The 26,113-nt window shown below is 45.7% G+C and overlaps 1 protein-coding gene across 7 annotated transcripts in view; it reads right to left on the bottom strand.

Moving 5' to 3' along the window:
* Nucleotides 1-26,113, bottom strand: part of VIT (vitrin) — a 1,755,407-nt gene that overhangs the window by 704,823 nt on the left and 1,024,471 nt on the right. The window lies entirely within an intron of this gene.

The following is a 26,113-nucleotide window of genomic DNA, read 5'->3' as shown; positions in this document are numbered from 1 at the left end:
TGGTGGTAGGCTCAGGGGGTTTACCTGGACAGGACTTATCCCCTGGCCTATGGCCTCTGTTTTTACACACAAAGCACCAAGGCTTTTTAAATTGTGTAGCTTGAGAAGAAGAGGAAGAATTTGTTTTATCCCCACCCCCTGAAGAGTGTTTAAGATTTGAAGTGGGATCTTTGGTTTTACCCTTATCCCCATGCTTATCTTGAGATTTTTCACCATCTTTCTTCTTATTGTTCTCTTTGTCACCCCCTGTATGAACTTTTCTGTTCACCCTTGTTCTGACCCATTTGTCTGCCTTCTTTCCAAATTCTTGGGGAGAGGTCAGACCAGAGTCCACCAAGTACTGGTGCAACAAATCAGACACACAATTATTAAGAATATGCTCTCTCAGGATCAAGTTATACAGGCTTTCATAATCAGTAACTTTACTGCCATGTAACCACCCCTCCAAGGCCTTCACTGAATGGTCAACAAAATCAACCCAGTCTTGTGAAGACTCCTTTTTGGTCTCTCTGAACTTCATCCTGTATTGTTCAGTGGTTAAGCCATAACCATCCAGGAGTGCATTCTTAAGAACTGTAAAATTATTGGCATCACTTTCTTTCACAGTAAGGAGCCTATTCCTACCCTTTCCACTAAATGATAGCCATAGGATAGCAGCCCACTGCCTTTGAGGGACATCCTGCTCAACACAGGCCCTCTCAAGTGCAGCAAACCACTTGTTAATGTCATCCCCCTCCTTATAAGGGGGAACTATCTTGTGCAGATTCCTAGAATCATACTCTTTTGCAGGATGACTATTGGGAATACTGCTGCTGCCACCATGGGTTTCTAAACCCAGTTTCTGTCTTTCCTTCTCTACTTCTAAAGACTGTCTATCCAAATCCAGCTGTTGCTTCTTGAGCTTCAGTCTGGTTTGTTCCACTCTCAATCTATTGAGCTCCCTTTCTAACAATCTGTCATCAGGGTGGGTGGGAGGGACATGTCTAGAAACAGAAGTATGATGAGAAAGGACAGAAGGAGACCTGTCCCTAACAGATGGCACCCTAACAGCTTGGCTCACAGAAACAGCACTTCTACTATGATGTTAAGTAATACTCTTACTGTGATGTGAGACCACACTATCTGTATGATGTGACTCAACATCAGTTCCAACTATGCTAGGTTGTCTACTAGGGGGCAGGCCTGGAAGTTTCCCTCCCACTTCTTTAGCTAGGGGTGCCCCAGAGTCAGAATGGGAACCATCAGCTAACTTTTCAACAGGAGTGCCAGCTGTGGCCCTATCCTGTTCAATGAGCATATTAACCAACAGTTCTCTAGAGGGATTCTTCCCTACCCCTAAACCTCTATCTATGCAGAGACTCCTTGCTTCTTTCCAGCTAAGTTTATCATAAGCAAGTTTGGACAGATCAACAGTTTGGCCTGTGCCAGACATTTTAGAAAGAGTTTAAGTGATAGAAAAAGTGAAGAAAAAGTTTTACGTACTTTTGGAAAGACAGCAAAAAGACTTTTTAAACTTTTTAAGAACTTTTAGAAAGTTTTAGAGGTACTTTTCAGCACTTAGAAAAAAGTGAAAAGAGGAAATGCAAAACTTTTTGGTTAGGTGTACATACACTGAACTTGTTTTGTATATTTTTCTCTTATTAAAAGTACAATGACAAGAGTGGTAAGTAGTCTCAAAGCACTTATCCCACCGCTGCACAACCAATGTAGGAGGCTGGACTGGCTTGTAGTGAGTACCAAGGGGTACTTACACCTTGCACCAGGCCCAGGTATCCCTTATTAGTGTATAGGGTGTCTAGCAGCTTAGGCTGATAGATAATGGTAGCTTAGCAGAGCAGCTTAGGCTGAACTAGGAGACGAGTGAAGCTCCTACAGTACCACAAGAGTCACTTGAACAATATCATAAGAAAACACAATACACAGATATACTAAAAAATAAAGGTACTTTATTTTTATGACAATATGCCAAAGTATCTCAGAGTGTACCCTCAGTATGAGGATAGCAAATATACACAAGATACATGTACACAATACCAAAAATATGCAGTATAGTCTTAGAAAACAGTGCAAACAATGTATAGTTACAATAGGATGCAACAGGGACATATAGGGATAGGGGCAACACACACCATATACTCCAAAAGTAGAATGCGAACCACGAATGGACCCCAAACCTATGTGACCTTGTAGAGGGTCGCTGGGACTATTAGAAAATAGTAAGGGTTAGAAAAATAGCCCACCCCAAGACCCTGAAAAGTGAGTGCAAAGTGCACTAAAGTTCCCCAATGGACAAAGAAGTCGTGATAGGGGAATTCTGCAGGAAAGACACAAACCAGCAATGCAACAACGATGGATTTCCAGTCGAGGGTACCTGTGGAACAAGGGGACCAAGTCCAAAAGTCACAAGCAAGTCGGAGATGGGCGGATGCCCAGGAAATGCCAGCTGTGGGTGCAAAGAAGCTGCTACTGGACAGTAGAAGCTGAGGTTTCTGCAGGAACGACAAGGGCTAGAGACTTCCGCTTTGGAGGATGCATCCAACACGCCGTGAAGAGTCGTGCAGAAGTGTTTTCCCGCCAAAAGACCACTAACAAGCCTTGCTAGCTGCAAATTGTGCGGTTAGGGTTTTTGGATGCTGCTGTGGCTCAAGAGGGACCAGGATGTCGCCATTTGCGTCTGGGGACAGAGGGGGCATCAAGCCAGACAAGGAGCCCTCTCAGAAGCAGGCAGCACCCACAGAAGTGCCAGAACAGGCACTACAAAGAGGAGTGAAATGGTGCTCACCCGAAGTTGCACAAAGGAGTCGCACGTCGCCGGAGGGCCACTTAGAAAGTCGTGCAATGCAGGTTAGAGTGCCGTGGACCCAGGCTTGTCTGTGCACAAAGGATTTCTGCCAGAAGTGCACAGAGGCCGGAGTAGCTGCAAAACTTGCGGTTCCCAGCAATGCATTCTGGCGTGGGGAGGCAAGGACTTACCTCCACCAAACTTGGACTGAAGAGTCACTGGACTGTGGAAGTCACTTGGACAGAGTTGCTGGATTCAAGGGACCTCGCTCGTTGTGCTGAGAGGAGACCCAGGGGACCGGTGATGCAGTTCTTTGGTGCCAGCGGTAGCAGGGGGAAGATTCCGTCGACCCACGGGAGATTTCATCGGAGCTTCTAGTGCAGAGAGGAGGTAGACTACCCCCACAGCATGCACCACCAGGAAAACAGTCGAGAAGGCGGCAGGATCAGCGTTACAGAGTTGCAGTAGTCGTCTTCGCTACTTTGTTGCAGTTTTGCAGGCTTCCAGCGAGGTCAGCAGTCGATTCCTTGGCAGAAGGTGAAGAGAGAGATGCAGAGGAACTCTGATGAGCTCTTGCATTCGTTATCTAAGGAAATCCCCAAAGCAGAGACCCTAAATAGCCAGAAAAGAGGGTTTGGCTACTTAGGAGAGAAGATAGGCTAGCAGCACCTGAAGGAGCCTATCAGAAGGAGTCTCTGACGTCACCTGCTGGCCCTGGCCACTCAGAGCAGTCCAGTGTGCCAGCAGCACCTCTGTTTCCAAGATGGCAGAGGTCTGGAGCACACTGGAGGAGCTCTGGGTACCTCCCAAGGGAGGTGCAGGTCAGGGGAGTGGTCACTCCCCTTTCCTTTGTCCAGTTTCACGCCAGAGCAGGGCTGAGGGGTCCCTGAACCGGTGTAGACTGGCTTATGCAGAAATGGGCACCATCTGTGCCAATGAAAGCATTTCCAGAGGCTGGGGGAGGCTACTACTCTCCTGCCTTCACACCATTTTCCAAAGGGAGAGGGTGTAACACCCTCTCTCTGAAGAAGTCCTTTGTTCTGCCATCCTGGGCCAGGCCTGGCTGGACCCCAGGAGGGCAGAAACCTGTCTGAGGGGTTGGCAGCAGCTGCAGTGAAACCCCTGAAAAGGCAGTTTGGCAGTACCAGGGTCTGTGCTACAGACCACTGGGATCATGGGATTGTGCCAACTATGTCAGGATGGCATAGAGGGGGCAATTCCATTATCATAGACATGTTACATGGCCATATTCGGAGTTACCATTAAGAAGCTACACATAGGTAGTGACCTATGTGTAGTGCACGCGTGTAATGGTGTCCCCGCACTCATAAAGTCCGGGGAATTTGTCCTGAACAATGTTGGGGCACCTTGTCTAGTGCCAGGGTGCCCACACACTAAGTAACTTTACACCTAACCTTTACCAGGTAAAGGTTAGACATATAGGTGACTTATAAGTTACTTAAGTGCAGTGAAAATGGCTGTGAAATAATGTGTACATTATTTCACTCAGGCTGCAGTGGCAGGCCTGTGTAAGAATTGTCAGAGCTCCCTATGGGTGGCAAAATAAATGCTGCAGCCAATAGGGATCTCCTGGAACCCCAATACCCTGGGTACCTCAGTATCATATACTAGGGAATTATAAGGGTGTTCCAGTATGCCAATGTAAATTGGTGAAATTGGTCACTAGCCTGTTAGTGACAATTTGTGCAGAGAGAGCATAACCACTGAGGTTCTGGTTAGCAGAGCCTCAGTGAGACAGTTAGGCACCACACAGGGAACACATACATATAGGCCACAAACTTATGAGCACTGGGGTCATGACTAGCAGGGTCCCAGTGACACATAACAAACATACTGAAAACATAGGGTTTTCCCTATGAGCACTGGGCCCTGGCTAGCAGGATCCTAGTGAGACAGTGAAAACACCCTGACATACACTCACAAACAGGCCAAAAGTGGGGGTAACAAGGCTTGAAAGAGGCTGCTTTCTCACACTGGCTGCTCCAGGTTTAGGGTCCCTTGTCTCTGTATACAAGAGGTTGTCCTCCCAGGAAACTCTATGTGAGTCACTGACATCCCCATTTTGCTGTTTGACAGCTTGCTGTCTTAGACCCTCTAATGTGGGACAGCTCCCTGGCAGGCCCCCCTCCACCCAAAAGCTCAGCAGTGTCTGCTTCCAGCTCCTCTGGTAAGGGGGGAAATTCTTCTTCCTCAGAAGTAGAATCATCTGTAGAGGGAGGGATAGTAGGTAGGGATTTACCTTTACTATCCCTAGCTTTAGGGAGCACTTGGTCCATTGTTCCAGGATCCAAGTCACCCTGTCCTTTTTGCTTTTTGGCCTGAGCCCTTGTCAAAGCAAAAATATGCCCAGGAATGCCCAGCATTGCTGCATGAGCCTCCAACTCCACTTCTGCCCAAGCTGATGTCTCTAAATCGTTCCCTAGTAGACAGTCTACAGGTAAATCTGAGGCAACCACAACTTTCTTTGGACAAGTAACCCCCCTCCCCAGTTGAGATTTACAACAGCCATGGGGTGGCTAAGAGTGTTGTTATGAGCATCAGTCACTTGGTACTGGTAACCAAGTAGGTGTTGTTCAGGGTGTACCAGTTTCTCTATTACCATGGTAACATTGGCACCTGTGTCCCTGTAGGCCTGAACCTCCACACCATTTATTAGGGGAAGTTGCTTGTACTTATCCATATTAAGGGGACAAGCAACCAAGGTGGCCAAATCAATGGCACCTTCAGAGACAAACACAGCCTCTGTGGTCTCCCTAACAAGACCAACCTCAACTAAATTACCAAAAGTGAGCCCAGCTACTCCCTTGGTTTGGCTATTAGTAGGTTTGCTTCCACCACCACTGCTATTACTAGGGGCACTATGTGTTGCAGTAGGGGTTGTGGTAGTGGGAGGCTTGGTGCTTTTCTTTGGACAACTGGCATCAGTTGTCCAATGGCCTTTTACTTTACATAAATAGCACCATGGTATCTTTACTTGATTAGAAGAGGATTTGGACCCACCACCCCCACCAGAGTGTTTTTGTGGGCCTGATGAAGACTCATTTTTAGATTTGTCCCCACCCTTGTCTGAAGACTTACCATCCTTCTTCTTGCCATCCTTGTCACCCACTGTATGAACTTTTCTGTTCACTCTTGTTCTGACCCATTTGTCTGCCTTCTTTCCCAATTCTTGGGGAGAGGTCAGATCTGAGTCCACTAGATATTGGTGTAACAAATCAGACACACGGTTATTCAGAATATGCTCTCTCAGGTTCAGGTTATACAGGCTTTCATAGTCAGAAACTTTACTGCCATGTAACCACCCCTTCAAGGCCTTCACTGAATAGTCAAGTGACGACTCTTTTCTGGTTTCTCTGAACTTAATCCTGTATTGTTCAGTGGTTAAGCCAAATCCATCCAAGAGTGCATTCTTCAAAACTGTAAAATTATTGGCATCACTTTCCTTAATAGTAAGGAGCCTATCCCTACCCTTTCCACTGAAAGATAGCCATAGGATAGCAGCCCACTGCCTTTGAGGGACCCCCCATACAACACAGGCCCTCTCAAGTGCAGCAAACCACTTGTTAATGTCATCCCCCTCCTTGTAAGGGGGAACTATCTTATGCAGATTCCTAGAATCATGCTCTTTCACAGGATTACTATCTGGAATACTGCTGCTGCCACCATGGGGTCCAAACCCCAACCTCTGTCTTTCTTTTTCTAAGTCTAAAGATTCCCTGTCTAGAGCCAGCTGTTGCTGTTTAAGCGTCAGCCTGGACTCTTCCACTCTCAATCTATTGAGTTCCCTTTCTAACATTCTCTCATCAGGGTGGGTGGGTTGGGCATGCTTTGACACAGAAGAATGGTGTGAATAAACAGTTGGCACCCTAACAACCTGGCCTGCAGGAATGACATCCCTACTGTGATGAGAGCTCACATTAGTACCAGTTATGCTAGGTGGTCTACTAAGGGGCAGGTTGGGAAGGATACCATCTAACATTCTTACTGGGGGTGCCCCAGAGTCAGAGTGTGAACCATCTCCTAACTTCTCAACTGATGTGCCAGCTAAGGCCTTATCATTTTCAATAAGCATGTTAGATAACAATTCTCTAGAAGGATTCTTCCCTACCCCTAAACCTCTATCAACGCAGAGACTCCTCAAACCTTTACAGCTAAGGTGGTCATCAGCTGAGCTGACCAGATCAAGAGAAGGACCTGTGTCAGACATGATAGAAAAGGTTTAGGGACAGAAAAAATTAAGAAAAAGTTTCAGGACTTTTTAAGGAAACAGAAAAAAACCTTTTCAACTTTTTAGAAACTTTTTGAAAGTTTAGACGTATTTTTCAGCACTTAGCAAATAGAGTAAGAGAAGAAAAGCAAAGCTTTTTGGTCAGGTGTACATACACTGAACTTGTTTTGTATATTTTTCTCTTATGAAAGGTACAAAATGACAAAGTGGTAAGTAGTTGCAAGTACTTATCCCATGCTGCACAACCAATGTAGGAGGCTGGCCTGGCTTGTAGTGGGTACCAAGGGGTACTTACACTCTGTACCAGGTCCAGTTATCCCTTATTAGTGTAGAAGAGGTGTTTCTAGCAGCTTAGGCTGATAGAAGGTAGCTATAGCAGAGCAGCTTAGGCTGAACTAGGAGACATGCAAAGCTTCTACTATACTACTGGTGTCATATGCACAATATCATAAGAAAACACAATACACAGATATACTAAAAATAAAAGTACTTTATTTTTATGACAATATGCCAAAAGTATCTCAGTGAGTACCCTCAGTATGAGGATGCCAAATATACACAAGATATATGTACACAATACCAAAAATATGCAGTAATAGCAAAAGGAAGGAATGCAAGCAATGTAAAGTTACAGTAGATTGCAATAGGAGCACATAGGTATAGGGGCAACACAAACCATATACTCCAAAAGTGGAATGCGAACCACGAATGGACCCCAAACATATGTGAGCTTGTAGAGGGTCGCTGGGACTGTAAGAAAACAGTGAGGGTTAGAAAAATAGCCCACCCCAAGACCCTGAAAAGTAGGTGTTAAGGTCACCTATATTACCCAGAGAGCACAGAAGTTGTGATAGGGGAATTCTGAAAGGAAGACCAACACCAGCAATGCAACCAAAGTGGATTTCCGGACGAGAGAACCTGTGGAACAAGGGGACCAAGTCCAAGAGTCGCAACAAAGTCGAGAGTGGGCAGATGCCCAGGAAATGCCAGCTGAGGATGCAAAGAAGCTGCCACCAGATGGTAGAAACTGTGGATTCTGCAGGAACGAAGAGGACTAGGAACTTCCTGTAGGAAAGTACCATCTTGCCTGGCATGTTACCCCCATTTTTCACTGTTTATATATGTAGTTTTAGTTGTATGTGTCACTGGGAACCCTGCCAGCCAGGGCCCCAGTGCTCATAAGTGTGCCATGAATGTGTTACCTGTGTTATGACTAACTGTCTCACTGAGGCTCTGCTATCCAGAACCTCAGTGGTTATGCTCTCTCATTTCTTTCCAAATTGTCACTAACAGGCTAGTGACCAATTTCACCAATTTACATTGGCATACTGGAACACCCTTATAATTCCCTAGTATATGGTACTGAGGTACCCAGGGTATTGGGATTCCAGGAGATCCCTATTTGCTGCAGCATTTCTTTTGCCACCCATAGGGAGCTCTGACAATTCTTACACAGGCCTGCCACTGCAGCCTGAGTGAAATAACATCCACGTTATTTCACAGCCATTTACCACTGCACTTAAGTAACTTATAAGTCACCTATGTGTCTAACCTTTACCTGGTAAAGGTTGGGTGCTAAGTTACTTAGTGTGTGGGCACCCTGGCACTAGCCAAGGTGCCCCCACATTGTTCAGGGCAAATTCCCCAGACTTTGTGAGTGCGGGTAGCTGTGGTAGCTGTTGACTCCTATGGTACAGGCACCACACCAGGAGGGGTGTCTCCCACCACAGGAATGATATCCTTAGTGGTGGGGCGGGTAGGGGATACTATGATATCCTTTTTACCTGTGGTGTTAGGAGGATTCTGAGTCTTCAGGGCTCCTTCTCTTCTTTGCTTTTTAATCTCCCTTGAGATTAAAGGAAACAATTCCTTGGGTATACCCAGCATGGATGCATGGGTCATAAACTCTACATCAGTCCAAACGGAGGGCTCTAGGTCATTTCCTAAGAGGCAGTTTACAAGTATGCTAGGTGACACTACCACCTGCTTAGGGCCAGTAACTCCACCCCAACTAAGTTGCACTACAGCTAAGGGGAGAGACTGAGTGGCGTTATTGACATCAGTAACTTGGTACCTGTGTCCAAGGAGGTGTTGTGCAGGTGACACTAGGTTTTCAGTTACTAAAGTGATACAGGCACCTGTGTCCCTGTAGGCCTGGGCCTCAACACCATTTATGTGAATTGTCTGCTTGCACTTATCCATGTTGAGGGGACAAGCAGCCAAGGTGGCAAGGCCAATACCACCAGGTGAGACAGAAACTGTCTTAGGGGTTTTTACACCTACCCCAGTTTCTATTATGGACTGCAAAGTTAACCCAACTACACCTTTACTTTGACTATTGCCAGAGATTCCACCACTATTATTATTACCACTACTAGGGGCACTAGAATGGAAGTGGATGTAGTAGCGGTGGTATGGTCAGGGGCTTTTCCTGGGCAGGATTTGTCCCCTGGCCTTTGGCCTGGATCTCTGCACACGTAGCACCAATGCTTTCTAGTGTGTGCAGAAGAGAAAGAAGAAGTAAAAGTTTTATTCCCATCCCCAGAGGAGTTTTGTGGACCTGATGAGGAGTCTTTACTTTTGTGTTTGTCCCCACCCTTTTCCTAAGACTTATCACCTTCTTTCCTCTTGTCCTTGTCACCCCCTGTATGAGATTTTCTGCTCACTTTTGTTCTAACCTATTTGTCTGCCTTTTTCCAAATTCTTTGGGAAAGGTCAGATCCGAGTCTACCAAGTACTGGTGCAACACATCAGACACACAGTTATTCAAAATATGCTCTCTCAAAAGAACATTATATAAGCCCTCATAATCAGACACTTTGCTTCCATGTAACCAGCCTTCTAAAGCGTTAACAGAACAGGCCACAAACAACAATTATAATACAATCAGGATTCAGAAATAAGCTTGTTGTTCAGAACTAATATTTGTGTTGACCTTCAAGAAATAAGGCAAATTATGTGTATTTCTAGTTGTGCCTTTGTCATTCCATAGTTGACCCTTCCTTGTCCTTGTACTTCTTTGTCCTTCATAACCCAGGCTTATAGTGTACCTTGATATCACCGGCTCACCAACAGAAATACTGCCTACACTCCCCTCCTCAGTTTCTTCTATCAACCTTGCAGCCTTAACTCTTGCATTAGCAGTTTGCCTTTCCTTTATAGTGTTTGATTTTTGGACTACGCTCCTTACTACATCACCACTGCACTCTACTTGTGTGGAAGCAGTTCCCTGACACATGCTTGAAGTGCCTGTAGCCCACCTTTCAACAGAACGACTCAAAGTTTGAAGTGATTTTTCATTTGTCCCCGTTGATGCCTTTGTACTGTGAAACCTTAAACCATTTATGTGAACATATCCTAAATAGCTATTGTAAATTCTTCAAAGCCACATCTATTGGCCTCATAAACTTTAGGAATTGTTATATCTAAATTTGCTACCATTCTATTCAATTTATAGGGAGCCCTATGCTGTTTTCTTTGTATCTTCAACATATTTTGTTCCAATATATGGAATTGTGCTGGTTTTGGGGAGGAATCCTGGACTTCATTAAAACGGGACCCAATAATAGGTTTTAAAACCTTTCCTTCTCCTCGTATGATAGAAAGGGATGGGATTGGGAGATATAGAGAAACTGCAGAGAAGAGAGTAATAGTTGCAAGTGGGTATCCTAATGTAGGGGTGGTATTTTGCAGATTAGGTAGAGCTGTGCCTACAGTTTCTACTTCTATATGACAGGTGTAATCACCAACATTATTTGTTTCTGTTTGAGTTGTATGAGTAGAGTCAGCTAATGTAGAAAAATAATAGTGAAAACATTGTTGTAATAGGTCTGATTGTACTGATTGTAATTTTGTTATAAATTATTTCATTTTAAATATTTGTACTTCTTGTGAAAGTAATAGCTACATACATTACCCAAAGTGCATTGTATTGGTCAAAGTGAATACTAACAACTATGAATGTTGACACGAATGTACACCACTTACTAAATACACGTTATATTATTACCACATCTGTAGGTCCATTTAATTTCTTAAATTTAATATATATTTATTTAACATTATTATATTGACCTAAGCACAGTGGAATTAACTGACCTGGAGCATCAGGCACAGTGGCTGATGTTTCAATATGGGTTTTTCTATAGATGGATTCAGATTGGAAGGTGTTCTTGATTGATTCTTCCAAAGGGGGAGACGGTGGCTCTGTACTTGGCCCCCACCCTGTAGCTGCAGCCTCCTGTGTCACTAATGATACATTTTTCTTGGGGTAAACACACAGATAGTACTGCCAATTCCTGATTTTTTTCATCAGTCCTTTTTGTGCCAACCACAACATAGCCTGGGTACACAGGGATCATGTGTAACATCAACATTGATGAGTGCAACTCAAACCCCTGTCACAATGGCGCACATGCAAGGACGGCATCAACGGCTTCACCTGTGTTTGCCCGGAGGGCTACCAGGATCCCACCTGCCTTTCAGAAGTCAACGAGTGCAACAGTAACCCCTGCATTCACGGAAAATGTCACCATGGCATCAACAGGTATGTTTAGTAGTTTTTATGAATGAATGCATTGATTGTGCAAGAATAGAAAGAAGTACAGTTGTACAGAGGAGGTGGAACATAACCATTCAGGAGTGAGACTAAGCTTGCATCCACCTTTAAAAAGTCTCAGTGGGTCTGCCCCAACTTGATTTCGAGCCTTAAGCTCCAACTACAGAAGGCAAATTCATGTTATTTCAGACCCACATTAATTTCTAAAGGAATGAAGTGCTCAGTACAACTTTCCTGCGTGCACTTTGTCACCACTGATCACTCATTTCACAGCTTATACCCCAAAGAATATGCAGTGTTTCGTGCAACATGGGGTCCTCCTGCTTTGACATTAACCATAATGGTGATATGATGGTTGCTTGATATCTGCTCAAAGATGGCCGCCTCCTGAGCTGCACCAGTGGTGGGACAGTGGCTTGCTGATGACCTCCAGGAACCCTGTGATGATAGTGGTATTCCTTCACATCCTGTTTCATTTTGCTGTCCTCCAGGGCAGGTAAATGGAGCAGGTTGCTATAACCAGTTTCTTTAGGTGTAGCAAAAGGTCTCAGGTGCATTAGAATCCGGTGCATGCTCTCAAGTTAAGCTAAGCATAATCTTATTATCTGTTCCTTAAATGTAGAGTATAAATCTATTGGTTATTTAATGCCGCTACTGTGACCGATCTGACTTTTTGGCCAGGACACAACTAATGGCGGTTCACATTGTTGCATTGCGCTAGTCCTCTTGCTCACATTGGCTTGGAGAGAAGATAAACACTGCAAAAGTCCATAATTCAGTGGACCTTTGTGTAGGAGGCTGGACTGGCTTGTAGTGAGTACCAAGGAGTACTTGCACCTTGCACCAGGCCCAGTTATCCCTTATTAGTGTATAGGGTGTCTAGCAGCTTAGGCTGATAGATAATGGTAGCTTAGCAGAGCAGCTTAGGCTGAACTAGGAGACGTGTGAAGCTACTACAGTACCACCTAGTGTCATATGCACAATATCATAAGAAAACACAATACACAGTTATACTAAAAATAAAGATACTTTATTTTTATGACAATATGCCAAAGTATCTTAGAGTGTACCCTCAGTGAGAGGATAGGAAATATACACAAGATATATATACACAATAGCAAAAATATGCAGTATAGTCTTAGAAAACAGTGCAAACAATGTATAGTTACAATAGGATGCAATGGGGAAACATAGGGATAGGGGCAACACAAACCATATACTCCAAAAGTGGAATGCGAACCACGAATGGACCCCAAACCTATGTGACCTTGTAGAGGGTCATAGGGACTATTAGAAAATAGTGAGAGTTAGAAAAATAACCCTCCCCCAGACCCTGAAAAGTGAGTGCAAAGTGCACTAAAGTTCCCCTAAGGACAAAATAGTCGTGTTAGAGGGAAAATGCAAGGAAAACACAAATCAGCAATGCAACAACGATGGATTCCTGACTGAGGGTACCTGTGGAACAAGGGGACCAAGTCCAAAAGTCACAAGCAACTCGGAGATGGGCAGATGCCCAAGAAATGCCAGCGGTTGGTGCAAAGAAGCTCTTACTAGACTGAAGAACTGTGAATACTGCAGGAACGACAAGGGCTAGAGACATCCCCTTTGGAGGATGGATCCCCCACGCCTTGGAGAGTCGTACAGAAGTGTTTTTCCGCCGGATGGACGCCAACAAGCCTTGCTACACGCAAATCGTGCGTTTGGCGTTTTTGGACGCTGCTGGGGCCCAGGAGCGACCAGGAGGTCGCAAATTGGACCTGCAGAGAGAGGGGACGTCGAGCAAGACAAAGAGCCCTCACTGAAGCAGGTAGCACCCGGAGAAGTGCCAGAAACAGGCACTACGAGGATGCGTGAAACGGTGCTCGCTGAAGTTGCACAAAGGAGTCCCACGTCGCCGGAGACCAACTTAGAAAGTCGTGCAATGCAGGTTAGAGTGCCGTGGACACAGGCTTGGCTGTGCATGAAGGATTTCCGCCGGAAGTGCACAGGGGCCGGAGTAGCTTGCAAAGTCGCGGTTCCCAGCAATGCAGCCCAGCGAGGTGAGGCAAGGACTTACCTCCACCAAACTTGGGCTGAAGAGTCACTGGACTGTGGGGGTCACTTGGACGGTGTCGCTGGATTCGAGGGACCTCGCTCGTCGTGCTGAGAGGAGACCCAAGGGACCGGTAATGCAGCTTTTTGGTGCCTGCGGTTGCAGGGGGAAGATTCCGTCGACCCACGGGAGATTTCTTCGGAGCTTCTGGTGCAGAGAGGAGGCAGACTACCCCCACAGCATGCACAAGCAGGAAAACAGTCGAGAAGGCGGCAGGATCAGCGTTACAGAGTTGCAGTAGTCGTCTTTGCTACTATGTTGCAGGTTTGCAGGCTTCCAGCGCGGTCAGCGGTCGATTCCTTATCAGAAGGTGAAGAGGGAGATGCAGAGGAACTCGGCTGAGCTCATGCATTCGTTATCTAAAGTTTCCCCAGAGACAGAGACCCTAAATAGCCAGAAAAGAGGGTTTGGCTACCTAGGAGAGAGGAAAGGCTACTAACACCTGAAGGAGCCTATCAGCAGGAGTCTCTGACGTCACCTGGTGGCACTGGCCACTCAGAGCAGTCCAGTGTGCCAGCAGCACCTCTGTTTCCAAGATGGCAGAGGTCTGGAGCACACTGGAGGAGCTCTGGACACCTCCCAGGGGAGGTGCAGGTCAGGGGAGTGGTCACTCCCCTTTCCTTTGTCCAGTTTCGCGCCAGAGCAGGGGCTAAGGGGTCCCTGAACCGGTGTAGACTGACTTATGCAGAATTGGGCACATCTGTGCCCAACAAAGCATTTCCAGAGGCTGGGGGAGGCTACTCCTCCCCTGCCTTCACACCATTTTCCAAAGGGAGAGGGTGTCACACCCTCTCTCAGAGGAAGTTCTTTGTTCTGCCATCCTGGGCCAGGCCTGGCTGGACCCCAGGAGGGCAGCTGCCTGTCTGAGGGGTTGGCAGCAGCAGCAGCTGCAGAGAAACCCCAGGAAGGGCAGTCTGGCAGTACCAGGGTCTGTGCTACAGACCACTGGGATCGTGGAATTGTACCAACAATGCCAGGATGGCATAGAGGGGGCAATTCCATGATCATAGACATGTTACATGGCCATATTCGGAGTTACCATGGTGAAGCTACATATAGGTAGTGACCTATATGTAGTGCACGCGTGTAATGGTGTCCCCGCACTCACAAAGTTCAGTGAATTGGCTCTGAACAATGTGGGGGCACCTTGGCTAGTGCCAGGGTGCCCTCACACTAAGTAACTTTGCACCTAACCTTTACCAGGTAAAGGTTAGACATATAGGTGACTTATAAGTTACTTAAGTGCAGTGTAAAATGGCTGTGAAATAACGTGGACGTTATTTCACTCAGGCTGCAGTGGCAGGCCTGTGTAAGAATTGTCAGAGCTCCCTATGGGTGGCAAAAGAAATGCTGCAGCCCATAGGGATCTCCTGGAACCCCAATACCCTGGGTACCTCAGTACCATATACTAGGGAATTATAAGGGTGTTCCAGTAAGCCAATGTAAATTGGTAAAATTGGTCACTAGCCTGTTAGTGACAATTTGAAAGTAATGAGAGAGCATAACCACTGAGGTTCTGGTTAGCAGAGCCTCAGTGAGACAGTTAGGCACCACACAGGGAACATAGACATGCACACCTATGAGCACTGGGGCCCTGTGTGACAGGGTCCCAGTGACACATACATATAGGCCACAAACCTATGAGCACTGGGGTCCTGACCAGCAGGATCCCAGTGACACATAACAACCATACTGAAAACATAGTGTTTTCACTATGAGCACTGAGGCCTGGCTATCAGGATCCCAGTGAGACAGTGAAAACAGTGACAAACACCCTGACATACACTCACAAACAGGCCAAAAGTGGGGGTAACAAGGCTAGAAAGAGGCTACCTTCTCACACAACCCCCCTCCCAAACGAAGGACAATAAGGCTAACCTTGGCCAGTTGAGACTTTATTGTCTAAGTGGTGATAAGTAGAGAGTAGCTCTGCAATAGACTGGTTACTCCCTTTATCATCCACTATATGGTTACTTCCCTGTGGGGATGTAAACCACCCTGTTTGAAGTTTTTTAGCTAAGCAACAATGTGAAGATGTATTTTCAGAGTTTCTATCAGTAAGTTTTAGTTTAGAGCAGTGGGAATTGTCCACTGAACCTATTTGTAGTGATGGAAATGCCAGACAGGGATGCTGTCTCAGAAAAGCCATAGCTGGGCAAAAACTTTGTCCATCTGGCTGGAAGAGAGAACAGGGATGCTGTTTCTCTTGAGTTGGAGCAGGGCAGGGATGCTGTCCTATCAGCTCCACACTAGGGCAGGGATGCTGTCCTAAGTGTTGTGAGGCAGTGCAGAGTTTCTGCACTAAAGTTTCTCTGGGAGGGTTGGAGGGATGCTCCATGTTAACTAAAATGGTGCTCTTTTTCTCACCAATGTTAGTTATCCCACAGAGAGGTACTTCTACCTCAGGGAGTCCAGCTTTGCCAGCTGATGATTCCCTTGGAACAGGTGCCACCCTAGGAGAGGTTTCTCCCACCACAGGAATAGTATCCTGAATGGTAGGGTGGTTAGGGGATACTGTGATACCCTTTTTACCTGTTGATGGAGAGGGATCCTGAGTTTTCAGGCCTTCTCTCCTTTGCTTTTTCATTTCACTTGAAATGAGAGGGAACAATTCCTCAGGGATGCCCAGCATGGCTGCATGGGCATAAAACTCTACATCAGCCCAACCTGAGGCCTCTAGGTCATTACCTAAGAGACAGTCTACAGGTAAGCTAGGTGATACCACCACCTGCTTAGGGCCAGTAACTCCACCCCAACTAAACTGAATTATAGCTAAGGGAAGAAACTTAGTGGAGTTATGGACATCAATAATCTTATACTGTTGTCCAATGATGTGTTGTTCAGGAGGCACTAGGTTTTCAGTCACCAAAGTGAAACTGGCACCTGTGTCCCTGTAGGCCAAGGCCTCAACACCATTTATTGAAACTGTCTGCCTGTACTTATCCATTGTAAGGGGACAAGCAGCCAGTGTGGCAAGGCCAATGCCACTAGGTGTGACAGAAACTGACTTGGGACTGATTACATCAGTTTCCACTATGGACCCATAAGTGAACCCAACTACACCCTTTGCTTGACTGTTGCCAGCAGTCCCACCACTAGTACCACTACTGCTAGGGGCACTAGAGCTTGATGTATTAGTGGTGGTAGGCTCAGGGGGTTTACCTGGACAGGACTTATCCCCTGGCCTATGGCCTCTGTTTTTACACACAAAGCACCAAGGCTTTTTAATGTGTGCAGGTTGGGAAGAAGAGGAAGAATTTGTTTTATCCCCACCCTCTGAAGAGTGTTTAAGATTTGAAGTGGGATCTTTGGTTTTACCCTTATCCCCATGCTTATCTTGAGATTTTTCACCATCTTTCTTCTTATTGCCATCTTTGTCACCCCCTGTATGAACTTTTCTGTTCACCCTTGTTCTGCCCCATTTGTCTGCCTTCTTTCCCAATTCTTGGGGAGAGGTCAGATCAGAGTCTACCAGGTACTGGTGCAACAAATCAGACACACAATTATTAAGTATATGCTCTCTCAGGATTGTGTTATACAGGCTTTCATAATCAGTAACTTTACTGCCATGTAACCACCCCTCCAAGGCCTTCACTGCCTGGTCAATGAAATCAACCCAGTCTTGTGAAGACTCCTTTTTGGTCTCTCTGAACTTTATCCTGTACTGTTCAGTGGTTAAGCCATAACCATCCAGGAGTGCATTCTTAAGAACTTGGAAATTATTAGCATCATTTTCTTTTACAGTAAGGAGCCTATCCCTACCTTTTCCAGTGAATGATAGCCATAGGATAGCAGCCCACTGCCTTTGAGGGACATCCTGTACAGCACAGGCCCTCTCAATTGCAGCAAACCACTTGTTAATGTCATCCCCCTCCTTGTAAGGGGGAACTATCTTGTGCAGATTCCTGGAATCATGCTCTTTTGCAGGATGACTATGGGGAATACTGCTGCTGCCACCATGGGTATCTAAACCCAACTTCTGTCTTTCCTTCTCTAATTCTAAAGACTGTCTATCCAAATCCAGCTGTTGCTTCTTGAGCTTCAGTCTGGTTTGTTCCACTCTCAATCTATTGAGCTCCCTTTCTAACAATCTGTCATCAGGGTGGGTGGGAGGGACATTTCTAGATACAGAGGTATGATGGGAATGAACAGAAGGAGACCTGTCCCTTACAGAGGGCACCCTAACAGCTTGGCTACCAGTATAATGTGAGAGCACACCATTAGTATGGTGTGATTCAACCTCTGTACCAACTATGCTAGACTGTCTAGAAATGGGCAGGCTGAGAAGTTTCTTTCCTGAACCTTTTCCTGGGGGAGTCCCTGGATCAGATTGAGAACCATTAGCTACTTTTTCTACAGATTGGGCACTTATGGCCTTATCCTGTACTCTAAGCATATTAATTAACAGTTCTAAGGAAGGATTCTTCCCTACACTCAAACCTCTCTCTATGCAGAGACTCCTTGCTCCTTTCCAGCTAAGGTGATCATATGCAAGTTTGGACAGTTCAACATTTTGGCCTGTGCCAGACATTTTTTTGAGAGAGTTAAAGTGATAGAAAAAGAGAAAAAAGTTTTCAGAACTTTTTGGAAAGACAGAAAAAAAACTTTTTAAACTTTTAAGAACTTTTTGAAAGTTTAGAAGTACTTTTCAGCACTTAGAAAAGAGTGAAAAGAGGAAATGCAAAACTTTTTGGCTATGTGTATATACACTGACCTTGTTTTGTATATTTTTCTCTTATGAAAAGTACAATGACAAGAGTGGTAAGTAGTCTCAAGCACTTATCCCACCGCTGCACAACCAATGTAGGAGGCTGGACTGGCTTGTAGTGAGTACCAAGGGGTACTTGCACCTTGCACCAGGCCCAGTTATCCCTTATTAGTGTATAGGGTGTCTAGCAACTTAGGCTGATAGATAATGGTAGCTTAGCAGAGCAGCTTAGGCTGAACTAGGAGACGTGTGAAGCTACTACAGTACCACCTAGTGTCATATGCACAATATCATAAGAAAACACAATGCACAGTTATACTAAAAATAAAGGTACTTTATTTTTATGACAATATGCCAAAGTATCTTAGAGTGTACCCTCAGTGAGAGGATAGGAAATATACACAAGATATATATACACAATAGCAAAAATATGCAGTATAGTCTTAGAAAACAGTGCAAACAATGTATAGTTACAATAGGATGCAATGGGGAAACATAGGGATAGGGGCAACACAAACCATATACTCCAAAAGTGGAATGCGAACCACGAATGGACCCCAAACCTATGTGACCTTGTAGAGGGTCATAGGGACTATTAGAAAATAGTGAGAGTTAGAAAAATAACCCTCCCCCAGACCCTGAAAAGTGAGTGCAAAGTGCACTAAAGTTCCCCTAAGGACAAAATAGTCGTGTTAGAGGGAAAATGCAAGGAAAACACAAATCAGCAATGCAACAACGATGGATTCCTGACTGAGGGTACCTGTGGAACAAGGGGACCAAGTCCAAAAGTCACAAGCAACTCGGAGATGGGCAGATGCCCAAGAAATGCCAGCGGTTGGTGCAAAGAAGCTCTTACTAGACTGAAGAACTGTGAATACTGCAAGAACGACAAGGGCTAGAGACTTCCCCTTTGGAGGATGGATCCCCCACGCCTTGGAGAGTCGTACAGAAGTGTTTTTCCGCCGGATGGACGCCAACAAGCCTTGCTACACGCAAATCGTTCGTTTGGCGTTTTTGGACGCTGCTGGGGCCCAGGAGGGATCAGAAGGTCGCAAATTGGACCTGCAGAGAGAGGGGACGTCGAGCAAGACAAAGAGCCCTCACTGAAGCAGGTAGCACCCGGAGAAGTGCCAGAAACATGCACTACGAGGATGCGTGAAACGGTGCTCGCCGAAGTTGCACAAAGGAGTCCCACGTCGCCGGAGACCAACTTAGAAAGTCGTGCAATGCAGGTTAGAGTGCCGTGGACCCAGGCTTGGCTGTGCACGAAGGATTTCCGCCGGAAGTGCACAGGGGCCGGAGTAGCTTGCAAAGTCGCGGTTCCCAGCAATGCAGCCCAGCGAGGTGAGGCAAGGACTTACCTCCACCAAACTTGGGCTGAAGAGTCACTGGACTGTGGGGGTCACTTGGACGGTGTCGCTGGATTCGAGGGACCTCGCTCGTCGTGCTGAGAGGAGACCCAAGGGACCGGTAATGCAGCTTTTTGGTGCCTGCGGTTGCAGGGGGAAGATTCCGTCGACCCACGGGAGATTTCTTCGGAGCTTCTGGTGCAGAGAGGAGGCAGACTACCCCCACAGCATGCACAAGCAGGAAAACAGTCGAGAAGGCGGCAGGATCAGCGTTACAGAGTTGCAGTAGTCGTCTTTGCTACTATGTTGCAGGTTTGCAGGCTTCCAGCGCGGTCAGCGGTCGATTCCTTATCAGAAGGTGAAGAGGGAGATGCAGAGGAACTCGGCTGAGCTCATGCATTCGTTATCTAAAGTTTCCCCAGAGACAGAGACCCTAAATAGCCAGAAAAGAGGGTTTGGCTACCTAGGAGAGAGGAAAGGCTACTAACACCTGAAGGAGCCTATCAGCAGGAGTCTCTGACGTCACCTGGTGGCACTGGCCACTCAGAGCAGTCCAGTGTGCCAGCAGCACCTCTGTTTCCAAGATGGCAGAGGTCTGGAGCACACTGGAGGAGCTCTGGACACCTCCCAGGGGAGGTGCAGGTCAGGGGAGTGGTCACTCCCCTTTCCTTTGTCCAGTTTCGCGCCAGAGCAGGGGCTAAGGGGTCCCTGAACCGGTGTAGACTGGCTTATGCAGAATTGGGCACATCTGTGCCCAACAAAGCATTTCCAGAGGCTGGGGGAGGCTACTCCTCCCCTGCCTTCACACCATTTTCCAAAGGGAGAGGGTGTCACACCCTCTCTCAGAGGAAGTTCTTTGTTCTGCCATCCTGGGCCAGGCCTGGCTGGACCCCAGGAGGGCAGATGCCTGTCTGAGGGGTTGGCAGCAGCAGCAGCTGCAGAGAAACCCCAGGAAGGGCAGTCTGGCAGTACCAGGGTCTGTGCTACAGACCACTGGGATCATGGAATTGTACCAACAATGCCAGGATGGCATAGAGGGGGCAATTCCATGATCATAGACATGTTACATGGCCATATTCGGAGTTACCATGGTGAAGCTACATATAGGTAGTGACCTATATGTAGTGCACGCGTGTAATGGTGTCCCCGCACTCACAAAGTTCAGTGAATTGGCTCTGAACAATGTGGGGGCACCTTGGCTAGTGCCAGGGTGCCCTCACACTAAGTAACTTTGCACCTAACCTTTACCAGGTAAAGGTTAGACATATAGGTGACTTATAAGTTACTTAAGTGCAGTGTAAAATGGCTGTGAAATAACGTGGACGTTATTTCACTCAGGCTGCAGTGGCAGGCCTGTGTAAGAATTGTCAGAGCTCCCTATGGGTGGCAAAAGAAATGCTGCAGCCCATAGGGATCTCCTGGAACCCCAATACCCTGGGTACCTCAGTACCATATACTAGGGAATTATAAGGGTGTTCCAGTAAGCCAATGTAAATTGGTAAAATTGGTCACTAGCCTGTTAGTGACAATTTGAAAGTAATGAGAGAGCATAACCACTGAGGTTCTGGTTAGCAGAGCCTCAGTGAGACAGTTAGGCACCACACAGGGAACATATACATGCACACCTATGAGCACTGGGGCCCTGTGTGACAGGGTCCCAGTGACACATACATATAGGCCACAAACCTATGAGCACTGGGGTCCTGACCAGCAGGATCCCAGTGACACATAACAACCATACTGAAAACATAGTGTTTTCACTATGAGCACTGAGGCCTGGCTATCAGGATCCCAGTGAGACAGTGAAAACAGTGACAAACACCCTGACATACACTCACAAACAGGCCAAAAGTGGGGGTAACAAGGCTAGAAAGAGGCTACCTTCTCACACTTTGGCCTCGAAATGGGAACTTGCGCCCAGAAGTGACGGCTGCATTATAATTTCTAGTTCCTCCTCTAACTCTGAACCAGATCATCCTCTCTTAAGCAGTCCTCTGATCTTGCCCCTACTGTGCCCTTGGACACTCTGCTGGAAGGGAGTATCTTTGTGCACTGATATCGCAGCAAAATAATAACTGCCATTATGGGGAACAGAGCATATGGAAAAGACAAGCACCTAACCCAATTAACACTTCTGGATTCTTCCCTCCTCCAGCCCTCCATTACTCCAGTCAATCTAACTAACAAACTCTCATATCCCCGGCTCAAATTAACTCATAATAATACTAAAACTGTACTCATATTTTCCCGAAACGAATCCATCACTAATTCTTGTTGGGTTCCGGAGTAGTGTGCTACCTGCCGAAAAGCGATTCGACGCCTCGTCAGGGGTACTAAGTGCTATATAAATAATATTACAATACAATATCATTTGATGTATCCTGATTCAAATTTGTTTTTGTTGACTCAGGCACAGACAAGTAAGATTTGCCAAACAGCTTTTCATGTCCTGATATACTCTCCTCAACAATAACGTTCAGCTCTTGGTCACTAAATTTGTACTTCCACTCCCTGCCTACCTACTTTTGTGGCTCTAGGATGGACATGTTAGTTTTTATTTTTTCTGTGATGGGAGAGAATTATATTTCTGCTGAGGAGCTGAAATTGAAGGTACTTTCTGAAATGGCTAAGGTAATAATCACTGCCTGGGTGAGTGTTGCTATTTGCAACTCCTGCTGGCATGCAATTTGTGATGCAATATTTAAAATTGTGAATGATTAGAAATCACTATTTGACGAAAGAGGAGGTACTTAAATCATATTTAACAATTCCTAAATTGCAATTTAATATTTGTGGCCATTTAGACATCAGTAAGCATCATTTTCTCCCATAAGGATTATTTAATGACAAATGGTGTCAATCAGCAAATGAGTGTACTGGACATTCTGGATTAGATATCCACAGACTGTCATCATACTTTTTATGCAATCACACTGTAGGAAAGCATAATTTTTGGATGGTTACCGCCCCCCACACTTTTTGCACTAGATGCTGTTGATGATGAATCTGAAAGTACACTGGCGCCTGCTTAACCAGGCACCAGTGCCGGTGCTCTCTCCCTAAATTGGTGACTGTAAATTGGTATCCCCAATTGGCAAGTACTTTAGACCCCTTAAAAGTCCCTAGTATATGATACCAATGGTACTCAGGGCATAGGTGTTAAAGGAATCACCAGGGCCTGAAGCACTGACTGTGCCATCCTGTCTGTGTGACTACGGTCAGCAGGCCTGCTTTTCAGACTGAAAGAGCAGTGCAGACTGCTCAAAATCGACTGTGCCAACATCATGGGCAACACAGACCCGGTGCTGCCATTAATATATCCATGTCACCCCTAAAGGCAGGCCTCCAGAGCTCAGGAGGCAGGGTGCATGATATTAAAGAAGTTGACATATAAGTGCAAGCTTATATGGATAACATGGGCTTGCACACGGGCAAACCTGAAGTTGCCAACTCCATGGTGGTACCAAGAAAATGGGTCATGTTTACAATCAAACAATGTGCCTTCACACCCCTGCCACAAATCTTGTGTCGAGGACGATGTAGCAATTACCTAGAAAGCAATCTTTGAGGCTGCCCTTCGAGTTACCCCTGTTTTCCTATGCTCTACCTACTGACTCACAGCTACTGTCACCAAGACATGATTCTGACCCCCTAGGCAAAGGTGTGAACACTTCCAGGAGTCAGGACAATGGTCTCGATGGGAAGGAGGTCACACCTCCTTCACTCCATGGAAGGCTAGTGAAGTGGCACATCAAGACGCTGAGCTTCAAAGGGTACACTGCCTCTGATATGCAATCAGGATGTCTTCTAGTGGAGAATAAAGCCACCCCCTTCCCCAGGCATATTGGTACTGGGCTGGTGGGAAAATTAGTCATTCAGGAGGCATATACCCCCAGAAGGCTAGCCACACCTCTATGTTGGGCAGCCTGGTCTGTACAGCTGAGGAAGGCCTTCTGCCATCTTCGAAAGAGGCAACATAGAGAGCTCTGGATAGAAAAAGTGGCACAACCCACCAGAGGTGGTCACCTCAGTAGTCGATTAGCCACTGGGGCTAGTTGCTCATTGGCTACTTGCACCCACACCCCAACACCCCTAAATCTAGGATTTAACGGGCTCCCCTGATGCACGAATCTCAGATCTGCAACAACTTGTGACCAGAGGACAAGAGGAGAACCGCATCAATGACAACAGGGACCTGTACTAACAAAAGGTGTGATACCTTGAACCTGTGGCAACTCCGTGGAACTGCTCAACTGTGACTCGTTCTGTACCAAAGACTGCTTCCCCCAGCAAGAGGGAACCCTTTTTGTGCCAAAGGAAAGGTCAGACTCCCTCGGACTATGGGCACTAGTCTGCTGCCCACCGCAGGTAAAAAGTACTCACCAGATCCAAAAAAAGCACTGGCCATCAGGCCGTCTGAAGGATCACCAAAAGACAGGTGGTCTAGTGCATTGTGGGAAGTGTAGTCCAGCTTCCTGCCAAGTTACATCTGACTACTATTTTCCACTGGGCCTCTGGAAGGGGAGATACCTTCTCCTCCAGCTTACCACTGCCAAGGTCTTTTAGTCAATGTACAAAATATTACCCCCATACAATGGATTTGTTAAGTAAATATAGGCTGCATACTTATTCAGCACCTACACCTCACAACATCTATTTATTAATATTTAAAACAATTCTTTATTATCTGTCCTCACACCTTTATACCTCATCTGCTTGCATGACATAAATCAACCACCAAACATATGAAACAATGTTTATCCCACATGCAATATGATAAACCACAGACACTTTTTCTCTTTTCTTGTGGATCAGTAATCAGTACACAACATATAATTGAATTAATATACACAGCATTACATTAATATACACAACAAAAAGACATTAAGGACCAATTGGTTGAAATAATCAAAGAACAAATGGATTACATGACTTCTCAACATGTTCTGTAAATTCTTCATGCAATGTTTATATCACTTTGTCAAAAACTAATTGTCCACCATATAAGTATACATATGGCTTCTCCAACATAAATAAGTGTCCAACATACACATTTTCTTCACTGGGATACATTTTTGTCCTTTTAGTGTACCGTCTGAGAAATACTGTAGCCCTATGTGGTTAGGGCCTAATATTACACCCTAACATACATAACTTAGGGGTATAACCCTTTCAGTTTCTATTTTATGGCGACTATTGACCTTGTGTGGGTGTAGCTGCCCTTCATACACACTTTGTTAACGCTGTTGCATTTCAACCTTCTCTGTAGACCTAGTATCTGAACTTTGAAGGTCTTCTTCATGGCAGTATGCTTTCTTGTGTAGGACATTATGTGTAAAATGTAAGAAAAGAGATATATGTCACGCCTTAATAAATGCACACAAAGCTTCTCCAAAATAAATAAGTATCCAACATAAACATTTTCATTATTGAGTATAAATTATCGTCCTCCTAGTGTGCTGCCTCAACAAAGGCTTGTTGGTGGCCTGTATGGTCATCACCACCTTAACTCAATGCTCTGACTCAAGGGCGTAGCGCAACACCTTCAGCCAACGTCACTTGTTGCTCCATTGTCAAGATTTTGCATCTATCTCCTCACCTGTACCATCTCAGTGGTGAAACTAGGAACCACAGCTCCTGTTCAGCACCAAGTATAGCCAAGCATACCTCTGCCCCTGAGACATCAAGACTAGGTAGAGTTGCCCTGCTATTAAATCCTGTTTCAAGAGCCCACTCAAACTTAACCTCCAGTGGACTCTCACAAACTCCCCCAGTAAGTAATGGATTGTCACAATTACCATTTTTCAGCACCCGTGGCTCCTGCGTTCAACAACAAGGACAGCCAGGACACTTCAGCACCCGGGCCCCATAAACCAGGGAAAATTGGTCTGACTGTTGTACCTTGGCCTTGGGACCTGCTCAACCTTAACCATGAGTGGGTTCCTCTGAGCCTACCCAGCAAGTGATCAAGTGTCACTAGTGACTTTTCCCATTGACAGTATTGGTGAGATTTGACAGCTTGTAAATGCTCTGATTTATTTCTGCTTTAAAATCCATAACTCTGGTTATACGTAACTGATTTGCTTTGTTTTGGTGTCTAAAAATATTTAAAAATTGCTCTATTTTTATAAATTGGTGTTGGATGTCTTTCATGTCGAGGCAATTACTTATCATCCATGTTGTTACTCTGAAATGCTTAACACATGTTCCTCCAGTAAAGCCTAACTACTCTTTGCCACACTACCAGGGCTGAGCTAAAGATTTATTATTGTGAATCCGAGGAACCATCTTTAGGGTATTGTGAGAGTATTACATAGTGAGGTCTATCCAGCATCACTGCATAATACTTCACTTTCCTGCATATATAATATTAGG

The sequence above is a fragment of the Pleurodeles waltl genome, chromosome 5 (genome assembly GCF_031143425.1).
Source record: "Pleurodeles waltl isolate 20211129_DDA chromosome 5, aPleWal1.hap1.20221129, whole genome shotgun sequence".
Taxonomy (NCBI): Eukaryota; Metazoa; Chordata; class Amphibia; order Caudata; family Salamandridae; genus Pleurodeles; species Pleurodeles waltl.
The sequence above is the reverse complement of the archived record's forward strand: the minus strand, read 5'-3'. Positions and strand labels throughout refer to the sequence as shown.